We start from the raw sequence: 11195 nt of genomic DNA on the forward strand, positions 1-11195 counted from the left end.
TCAATCACACCAAAACCCTAACTGCAAGGGAGTCTGGGGAAAGGTTTTACATTTTCCACATGTCAGCTCTGCACATGGAGAGTTAGCGGGCTGACTTAAGATAATTCTTAATTGTAAGTTGTGGTTCTGGGAAAAGGAGGTCCTAAAAGGTAACCTTGGATAAGCACAAGAATGAATTGGCCCATCATGTCAAGGCAATGATCTCTCCTCCGGGAGAATGTGTATCAGGCTAGACTTCCCATTTTGGTTTACCTGCCCCAGGGGAACTGTGTTTACTGGCTACAGTGAAGATTAGCGGTCAGTTCACAGAAGACACATGAAACTAACACGGGGAATTACGATCATGAGCTCAGATGCCCCCACCCTGCAAACTTTCCCTCTCCAAGCCTTTTGCTGACAACAGAAAGATACCTGTCCCAGGAAGAGGAGACTCTTTAGGGGAAAGAAACAGGAAGTATCGATTCAGTGGGAGTGTAGATTTGGGGAAATCCTGAAGCAGTGTGTCCTTCCCACCAGATTTCCACAGACTCTGGCATTCATGGAGGTGCCCATTGCCAGGGAATCATCCAAGTCACTGCATTTGGGATGGGTGTGTGTCTCTGTGTGTTGGGGGAGGGGTGACACCTTCCTCACTTTCGCCCCATTCAAAGCACTTAGTAGGGCGCCAGTGCAAGGGAAATAAAAATGATATTTATGGTGTGAAATCCTACATGGCTCTTTGAACCAACAAAAACACAAGACCCACTATCTGACCTGCTAAAATAGCTGTGTAGGCTTCAGGACTGCAGCCTAATGGCTCCCAGAGGGCAAAGCTGCAATTATGCCAACAGCCAACAACAGGAACCTTCTGGAAAATTCCACTCATTCTGCTACATGGCTGAGTTGTAAAAGCAGGTCCCGCCCCTCTCCACACCCATTGTGAAGGCATAACAGACAGCAGCGCGGGCGGTCACTTTCCAACGCTGACCCTGGAAAACACTGCATTTTCCCTCTTGGACCCATTCCAAGGGACTTACCCTGTCCCTGTCACATCAGGCAATTCTCTTGTGAGTTGATGCTTTTCTCTCCGGTCAGTCTCTCTGGGAGACTGAGGACAAGTCTATAAACTTCCTCTCAACTTGAAAGCGATTGTTCAGGCGACTTCTCCAACCCTTAGCCCAGAGGGATAACTGTAAACAGAGATCATTTGTGTGGCCACCTCGTGAGTGACTCCCAGGAAAGCCCTGTGGCAGGTGTTGAAGAATCAGATGGGCACAGCGCCCGCCTGCTGGAGGAGGCGCCGCTCGGTTGAAAGGTAACAGATAAAGTAGACAAAAAGCTGAGTAACACAACAGAGCATGGGCAGAGGTGACACTGACGGCATGGGATGATGACAGGAATCTACCCAGCCTTTGGGGAAGACGAAAGCAACGTGTACTGGGACCCTTCATTGTCGTTTCTTTGACCAGTTTTTTTTTTTCCTTCTCTTTTTTATTGGTGCATTGTAATTACAGGTAACAGGGGTTCATTGTTACACATTCATACAGGTGGCAATATAACTGTAATTCGGTCAATTTGGTTCCTAGAACCTTCCCTTTCCTTCTCTTCCTCCCTCTTCCTGATCCCCTCCCCCGACTCCACTTGACCCAGAATTTTTATCCCTAGGAATCTCCAAACAAAGTAATCAAAAACACTTACAAAATTCATGTACAAAGATATTCGATGCAGCACAATTTAGAATAACGAATTAAAACCTCGGTGTCCAACAACAGAGTTATGGTTGGAAAAATGAAGAGAGGTACGGAGGATGCTCTATTGTTCATAAAAACCATGACTTGGAAGACTATTAAATGTGATGGAGAAATGTCAATGCAAAGTAAAACAGCCTGCAAAATTAGGACATAACGGGGCTCCTTTCTCTCATAAATCCGTGCCTGCTTGTGAATCTACAGGCACATGTGTGCACACACACAGAAGAAGACAAAGGAAATACACCCAGCTCTGTTCAGTTCCCAGCATCAGAGTTACTGGCTGGGGAAGTTGTCTTCGGATATGTTTTTTATTACTTTAATTTCATTCTCTGCTAAGTTATCTGAATTTTCTATCACAATTCTACTTTTATAATCTAGAAAACAAAAACTCTAAGTAAGGGCTGGGGCTGGGGCTCAGTGGTAGGACACTTGCCTAGCACATGTGGGGCACTGGGTTCGATCCTCAGCACCACATAAAAATAAGTAACTGAAATGACATCCATCTACAACTAAAAAATACTTTTAAAAAATTTCTAAATAATATACTTTGAAAGAGCAAGTGTGTTTATTGAGGATCCACCATGAATCAGGACCTATAGAGATATTTCTTAAACACTCCTCACAATAACCCTGTTCAGATAATAAAATATTCATTTTATTATTCATGACAAAACAAAGAATCAAATAACTCCCTCAACGGCTCACAGTACTTAGTGGGTCAAAATTTGAACCCAGATGTCGTTTCCTTCCTTTTATCCTGCAGCTGTCTCAACAGTACTATTTGAGTAAATTGAGTCCCCAATGTGTTCTTCTTAGGAATGAGGAGTAAGGTAAGGGATCAAGGTGGGCAGGGTGAGACTAGTCAGAGAGGATTTTGTGTAAGAGACAGATCAGCAGACATTTGGGCAACACTACTGCTTATTGAGTTCGTGTTACGTCCCACACCCTGTTCTGCTGCTTAACCAGTATTAACTCATTTAAGCCATGAAGGCACACACCTGCCGCCCCAGCTACTGGGAAGGCTGAGACAAGGAGGACTGCCCGAGTCCAGGAATTTGAAACCAGTCTGGGCAAAACTGTGAGATCCTTCTCAAAAAAAAAAAGAAAGAAACGATCATTTGCTCCTTCCAACAACTGTGAGATGGCTACTACTACTGTTCCCACTCCACAGCCATCTGACCAAGGTGCAGAGCTGGTGGACGCAATCAGGACGGTCCAAGGTTTTAGCCACTCTTCTCTCTGCTCCATCCTCAGACTAGGTAATGATGGAGCAAAGGACTGTCCAGGACACAGAGTACGGAGGAGGCCTTTCAAGTCCAGTATGGCTAAGGGAAGCAAGTTCACACGGAAGGAAAGTGCACGTAGGGGTATAGGAAAGCAGGAGGTGCTAAAGGAATGAGGTGGTAGAGTGTGCAATTTGGGCTGGGGATGTGGCTCAAGCAGTAGCGCACTCGCCTGGCATGCGTGCGGCCGGGTTCAATCCTCAGCACCACATACAAGCAAAGATGTTGTGTCCACCAAAAACTAAAAAATAGATATTAAAAAAAAAATGTGCAATGTGGTGTCGAGGTCTCTCGATTTAAAACTCAGAAGATCCAAGATTTGGGTCATTACTACTCCTCTGGGAGAAAGAGAGTGTGGTCTGACTCTTGTCCAGAGGAGACAGTCAGACCATAAACATGCCCTTCGGTGTTCCGCCCACGGGCCTCCTGCGCTCACATTCCAATCACATTCCAGCTGCAAAAGATAAAACAGGGCGGGGATTCATATTTGTCTTCCTAAGATGCTCTGAGAACTGAAGAGGAAGGGAAAAAAATTAACCCAAGGCAAGTCACGCCAAATTTGAGAGAGGGAGAAAATCAAGATGACAGGCCACAGGATCTGGGTGAAAAAGGCCCCCCTCCTCAGAACACTTGTTCATCTGGTTTCCCACAAAATCCCAATTAGCCTGTAAAACAGTGTGTTCCCTCTGACTGCAGCTACCGAATGGTTTTTTGGGGCTGTTTTGGTACCAGGGATTGAACCCAGGGGCACTTAACCACTGAGCCATATCCCCAACTCTTTTTGTGTTTTATTTTGAGACAGGGCCTCCCTAAATTGCTGAGGCTGACTTTAAATGTGCAATTCTCCTGCTTCAGCCTCCTGAGTCGCTGGGATTACAGGAATGTGCCACCACGCCTGGCTTGAATAGTTTTTAAAATGTATGATCCTGGGCAGTCTGAAAGGGGTTATATCAAAATGAAAATGTTTTAATATTGTCACACCATCCTGTCAATCAAAGGGGAAATAATTTCTATTAGCTCTCTGGGCACAGAATTTGAACTGCTCAAATGTAGAATCCTATTTGTCATGTTACCCAAAGCCACCAAGGGGTGAGCAGCCCCCACGTGGCCTGCTGGTTCTTACCCGGGCTCCTTCGGCCTCTTCTAGACACATCCATGAGGCCCTGGCGCGCTTCGTCTCCAGCCTCTTTCTCTGGAAAAGAGGAAGCAGATGACTCGGCCTTGGTCTAAAGGGAGGATTCTTGCTCTGTCCTACCCCGCTCTGGGATGCAGGGTGAGGCCACCTGCCCAGCCAGCCTTGTTGGCCTTCTTACAAAATACACAAATATTGAAATTTCCACTCAATGATGTGATTTAAAGCGCCACAGAAGACAGAAAACATGGTCACTGGCCTGCAAAGAGTTCTCCTTCTGTTGGAACAAGAGTTGTGTGTTTCAGGCGGAATCCCAGTGACTAGGGACGCTGAGGCAGGAGGATCAGGAGTTCAAAGCCAGCCTCCGCGACTTAGCAAGGCCCTAAGCAACTCAGTGAGACCCTGTCTCTAAATAAATTATTAAAAAGGGCTGGTGAGGTGGCTCAGTAGTAAAGCGCCCCTGGTTCAGTCCCTGGTACCAAAAACAAAACAAAACAACAACAAAAAAAGAGTTGGGGATTTCAAAACAATAATCCTTGACAGTGTGTGAAGTACAGAAATACCATGGGGGAAGGACGTGGTAAAGGCTGGTGTTAGCTCTGAGGTCGGAGTTTGATAAGGAAAGGATTTTTACAGGAGATAACAGAGAAGAAGGGGAGCGCAACTTGGGGAGGCTGGGATTGAAGGAACTGGCCTGGGAGACTGGCCAACTCTTAGACAGGAGGCGAACATGAACCCAATCTGAATCTAGCAGTGGTTGAGCAAAGGAAGGACATCTCAGACGACTGAGATGGCAGATCCGGGAGAGGCTGGGGAGGTGACTGCTCATTGTGCAGTTGTGACAAAGGCTGAGGGAGATCTGGACGTGCTGACTCCCAGTGATCTTCAAGACACAATGTCAGAGTGAAAGGTGGAAGTCAAGTGCAGGACAGTGTGCAGCCTTTGGTCTGTCCATCTGTCTGTCCATTGAATTACCCTTTTGAGGGAAATGATAGTGGGGAATAGTTACCTTAATTTAATTCCTTTTAGCTGCTCTCTCTGGCCACCACCCCACCAGACACATGCGCACAAAAAAATGTTCAGTCTCCTCTGCGACAAAGAGCACTTTGGAGGCAGCCCGTTCCTCGCAAACAGCCCCACAGGGCAAGCCATCCCCACCACTTATCCTGACCCTCCAGGATCCTCACCATCCTCAGCTCCCCTGCCTGGCCTGTGTGACCTACTTTTTCCCATTCTTATGTACCTCCCTATTCACCTTTAGGACCTGAAGTTCACTCCTCGTTTGTATGTTAACAATCTTGACTTCTCCCTAATCTGTTTTCTCAGAGCACCCTGAGAACTCTAGAACCTTCTACCCTACTGCAGCGTCCCAAGGATCTAAACTCCTAACAAGCATTCCCAGGTTACAGATGGAGGGGCCAAACACAGAGCTGAACTCAGCCATAAAAAAAGAAGGAATTCTGATGTATGATATGACATCAATGAACCTTGAGGACATTGTACTAAGTAAAATAAACCAGTCACAAAAAAGGCAAATGCTAACCGGGTGCAGTGGCACTCACCTGTTATCTCTGCAGCTTGGGAGGCTGAGGAAGGAAGATCTCAAGTTCAAAGGCAGCCTTAGCAATGGCGAGGCACTAAACAACTCAGTGAGACCCTGTCTCTAAATAATATACAAAAAACTAGGGCTGGGGATGTGCGTCAGTGGTCGAGTGCCCCTGGGTTCAATCCCTGGTACCAAAAAAAAAAAAAAACAAAAGGCAAATACTGTGATCTGCTTATATGAAGTACCTAGATTAGTCAGAGTCAGGGACAGAAAATAGGATGGTGGTTACCAGGAACAGAGGGGATGGGAGGGAGGGGGAGTTGTTTTCTAATGGGTAGAGAGTTTCAGTTTTGCAAGATGATAACAGTTCTGGAGATCAGCTGCACAACAATGAGAATGTATCTAGTGCTATAGAACTATATACTTCACAATGGTTAAAATGTTAAATTTTATGTTATATATATGAAAAAATTTTAAATTTTAAATAAGTGATATAATTCAATGACAGATAAACATGGGTTTAAAAAATAAAAGTATTAAATGAACCTTAAAAAAATCTATTTGATGGGCTGGGGATACAGTTCAGTTGGTAGAGTGCTTGCCTCGCATGTACAAAGCCCTGGGTTCAATCCCCAGCATCACAAAAAAAAAAAAAAAAAAAAATCAAATAAATCTATTTGAGCAACAGCTATAATCCCAACAGCTTGGGAGGATGAGGCAGTGGATCAAAAGTTCAAAGCCAACCTCAGCAACTCAGCAAGGACCTAAGCAACTTAGCAAAACCCTGTCTCAAAATAGAGCTGGGGTTGTGGCTCAGTAGTAGCACATGTGAGGCCCTGGGTTCAACCCTCAGCACCACATAAAAATAAATAAACAAAATAAAGACACTGTGTCCATCTACAACTAAAAAAAAAGTAACTTAAAAAATAAAAATAAAACATTAAGGAAAAAAAAGGGCTGAGGATGTGGCTCAGTGGTTAAGCACCTCTGGATTCAATCCCTGATACAAAAAGAAAAAAAAAAAAAGATCTATGAGAGCTATAATAATGCCTATTAATGAGTCATTATATACAAGAATTTGTCTAAACCAGATCTTCACTTTGACCTGCCATTAGCCCAAGCTGCACATTTCCTGCTGCCAACAATCAGTGACACGGTGGGGCCAAGTGTGTGATCATGCAACTCCTGTGGCTTCCACCTATCCTTCAAGGACGAGGTTTGCCTTCTTGTCCACTGTCCTGCCACTGCCTCCTCAGCACTGACCACTCATCACAGCAAGATGGGAAGCGCCCAGGCAAAGACACTGAGTGGGCAGAGATCAATAGGTCCGTGGATAATACTGAGGACATCTGGAGGAAGGATGTCCTATAGCACTCCTCAGTGTTTCCCCTAAGGAATTAAAGTCAGCCTACTTAGCGATACGTGCATACCCCGCATGTATACAGCAGTGCGTTCATAGCAGCATGACTCACAATAGCCAAACTACGGAGCCAGCCTGGGTGTCTGCCAACGGACGAATGGTTAAGAAAATGTGGTATATACACCCAAAGGAGTTTTATTTAGCCATAAAAAAAGAATGAAATCATGTTGTTTGCTAGAAAAATGGATAGAACTTGAAAACATTATGTTAAGCAAAACAAACCAAATTCAGAAAGTCAAGGGTCATGTGTTTTCTCTCCTATGTAGAAGCTAGAGAGGAAAGAGGGAAAGAAAGTCAGGGACTGAGGGAGACCAGCAGGTAGAGAAAAGGGACAAGGGGGAGGAGAAGGGGGAAACCGGGGAACGATATTGGCCAAAAGCATTTTTAGAACATGTGCATTCATGAATGTGTGACAATGAGTTGCACCATTATAATGTGCCAGTAAAAAAATATGGGAAAAGAGAGACCAAGGGCCCCCGCCTGAAAGGCGATACATAACCATTTAAGATTCCAAACTCGGGAGCCAGACTTTCTGGGTTTGAATTCTGATTTTGACACCTACAGACTATGTGACCTTGAGCAAGTTGCTCAGCCTTTCTATAAATGGGGATAATGCTATATAACTAAGGGACTATTGTGAGTGCTTATGCTACACTTTCTATAAGAATGATCTTGTATTTATTGTTGTTCTCCTGGGCTGGATAGTGGACTCTATTTTGTTAGGTTTTGAAAGACATCTGTAATGTTACGTAATAGACTATCCATATTAATAACTTAATAAATAGTGTATCAAACTATAAAAAAAATAATAAAAAAAAATGGGGATAATGCTCCAATGACTCAATAGGGTCAAGTCATTATCCCTAGAGCACCTCGAACAATAGTTGGCACTATGCAAACATTCACTATGATTAGTCCTGCAACTCTGTCTAAGTTCTGAACAAAGAAAGACAAAATCTTGGGAAGCAGGCTACAGACCAGGGAATATTACAAAGGCTCACATTTCACCCTCCACCCAGCTCCTCCCCTTCTATCCTCAAGCCACGGGAAACAATGCTTCCTTGAAAAAGGAAGAACAACTTTGGAATCAGAAAGACTTTAGTTCATATCTTTGCCTCACCACCTCTTTTGTGGCCTTGGGCAAATTACTTGAACCCTTTGAGCTTCAGTTTTCTCATGTGTAACACACAGACACAATAATACCCACATGGCAGGATCCTTGGAGGAGGAAGAGATAATTATATGAGATATGCATGCGGGTGCATCTCAGCCACCCACAGAGGCAAGAGCAAGGTTGTTTATTGTAGCAAAGTTTCACTCAGGAAAAATCAGACCTTTGGTACCAAGTTGGTCAAACATTAATTAAGGGCAGCTTCTTTTGTTAGGTCCCTACCAAATGGCACTGCGTGTTAGTTCCAGTAGAAGCTGTTTGCATTCTGGCTTATCAAGTCATAAAACAAGGACCCAACTAAATTTCAGTCATTTTTTAGGGCACTTCCTTACGGAGGAGGACATACGTATTAAAGTATTGCAGTTAAGTGACCTTTGCAATTGGACCCAAGCAAGCATGAGCTTGGGGTCAGACCAAGTTCTCCTGTCTGACTCTGGGCAAGTTACCTAACTTTTCTGGACCTCCATTACATCACTTACAAATTAGGAGAAACAGCATTCATTCCCAGATGGTTCTGCAGGAATGGAATGACGTAATGGGGAATCTACACTCACCCCCTGCTCCTTTTCTTTATTAAAATGGCCAGACTTCCCCCTTCCACTCCCAGGTCAGTAACTCCTGCTGTGCTCTCCTCCCAGCCGTCAAGAGGTTTCGGGCCACCTGTCACCTGCGCCTTCCTGTGTCTGGTTCCCGCTGCTCCTTCCACGGGGTCTTTCCACTCATTCCCATTAACATTTGAATGTCTCTGAAAGGAGGAGGAGGAGGAGGAGCACAGGAGGAGGAGGGGAGAAACCATAGCCTATAAATTTCTTGAAAGACTTGAACTCATCTGCCATCTCCATTTTCTCACATTCTTCTCAATTCTTTCTGATCTGTGTTATAGCCATTCAACTCCATTGAAAATTCCAAAAAGCATTTTTAGCCATTGATTTATCTCATCATTATGAAGAATTCCTTCTTGCTGGCCATTCTCTCTCTCTCTCTCTCTCTCTCTCTCTCTCTCTCTCTCTCTCTCTGTACTGGGGAGTGAACCCCAGGGTATTCTACTACTGAGCTATATCTCCAGTCATTCTTATTTTTTATCATGTTGTACTGGGGAGTGAACCCAGGAGTCCTCGACCACTGAGCTATATCCCCAGCTATTTTTATTTTTTATTTGGAGACAGGGTCTTGCTAAGCTGCTGAAACTGGCCTCAAACTTGCCATCCTCCTGCCTCAGTCTCCTGACTTGCTGGGATTAGAGGCATACACCACCATGCCCAGATTGGCTATTCTGTCTTGTAAAACATTCTTGCTAGGCTGAGGTTGTGGCTCAGTGGTAAAGCGCAGGCCTAGCATGTATGAGGCACTGGGTTCGATTTTCAGCACCACATATAAGTAAATAAATAAAAGTCAATCAACAACTGAAAAACAATTTTTTTAAAAATTTTCCCTTAGGTCCCATGAGTTCTCACTCTTCTAATTTTCTCCTGTGTCTTATTCTCATTTTCCCCATTAGCAACTCTTCTTCCTCCTTAAATGTTAGTCTTTCTCAATAATATTGCATAGGCTCTCTTCTCTTCCCACATTGATTCTACCCCTTGGTTATCTCATTTACCATTACTCAATCGTCATCAATATCGTAACAAGCCTCTCACACCCACAGAAACACGACATTCACCTGGTGAGGTGGTTCACACCTGTGATCCCAGAGACTCAGGAGGCTGAGGCAGGAGGATCGCGAGTTCCCAGGCTAGCCACGGCAGTTAAGTAAGATCCTGTCTCAAAAAATAAAAGAAAGAAAAAAGAAAAAAAGTTTAGATGCTTAGAAAATGCCATCGGAGTGCCCTGGGCCATGCCAGCCCTGGCTGTCACCTACACACTCCTTACACACTGGCTTGCTGTGCCTGTTGGCCTGCAGACCTCTCTGAGGAGTTCAGAACAGGCCTCCAACCAAGGAGATATGAGAGTGTCCCAGTTTCCTTGGGCTCAGTGTGACAAGCCAGAGGCACGTCGAGACGTCACTCCAGTGGACGGAGCTTCAGTGGCCCAGAGCAGTCACCTGCTTGTCACCATGGCTTTTGTGGGCTTTCTTCCTGTCATGAGAAAGCTATGTCGTTAACAGACCAAACACATCTGTGTCTTTCCACCGTGTTGTTTATTGCTATTGGACAACAGTGAATCCACAGGCTACACCACTTTCACTGGTGGCAGTTCACCAAATACGGGCCACCTGACCATCATAAGCCAGGCAAACACAAGTTCCTTTAGTCCAATCTCAATTTCTAGTATCTATAACACTCAGCTCAGAGAGAGTAAAAAAGAGTTAAGAGGCCCTAGAGTTACAGGATGCTGAGCCAAGAGTCCCAGAGTCCTGCGGGTGGTCAGATAAGGATTTTAAAGAACCAGATCCACAGAGGTGTCGAGGCAGAGGATCCAAACTGATGGCAGTTTCCGTTTCAGAGTGTCGGTAGGAGCGGGCTGCGCACGGTCGCCATGGGCAGGAGAAACATGCCCTGCTGAAGCCTGGGGACAGAGTTTAGAGGTTCTTCACTGAGGTGATTTTCCTGGGCAGGTGGCCAGGTGATGGGGTCAGGGAGCACCATGTCCGGGAGATCCCTTCTTGGGGGTCCTGAGGTGAGAGGGCTACATCTGGTGAGGTTAATAAGCTCCAGTGCCTGGTGTCCTGACAGGATCTAGGATGGCCACAGGCCCAAGTACTCCTTCACTGAGTCTGATAAGCTGTCATGTATAGGTTGGTTATCAATCTGTGCCCACGGCTGTGCCAGCAGGTGACAGTGGTTCACTTGTACAAACGAGGCGTGGACTCAAAGTGGAGCATCTCGTAGCAAACCAATGCCTCACACACTGGAGTAGCCAGGTTCGGGACCAGCCTGGGAAGCGCTCTTCCAAACACCACGGAGTAACCCAGAG

The 11195-nt window shown here is 45.2% G+C and overlaps 1 long non-coding RNA gene across 1 annotated transcript; it reads right to left on the reverse strand.

Annotated features, from left to right (window-relative positions):
* Window positions 1-1365: 1365 nt before the first annotated feature.
* LOC131423304 (uncharacterized) lies at window positions 1366-10039 on the reverse strand. The gene is made up of 3 exons (XR_009224664.1): window positions 9943-10039; window positions 4137-4205; window positions 1366-3467 (listed from the first exon to the last, which is right to left on the reverse strand). It is a non-coding gene; the product is annotated as an uncharacterized LOC131423304 (long non-coding RNA).
* Between the last annotated feature and the right edge of the window lie 1156 nt (window positions 10040-11195).

This window comes from Marmota monax, unplaced genomic scaffold, assembly GCF_021218885.2.
Source record: "Marmota monax isolate L192 unplaced genomic scaffold, Marmota_monax_Labrador192_F-V1.1 WCK01_AAM20220418_F8-fsc00108, whole genome shotgun sequence".
NCBI classification, from domain to species: Eukaryota; Metazoa; Chordata; class Mammalia; order Rodentia; family Sciuridae; genus Marmota; species Marmota monax.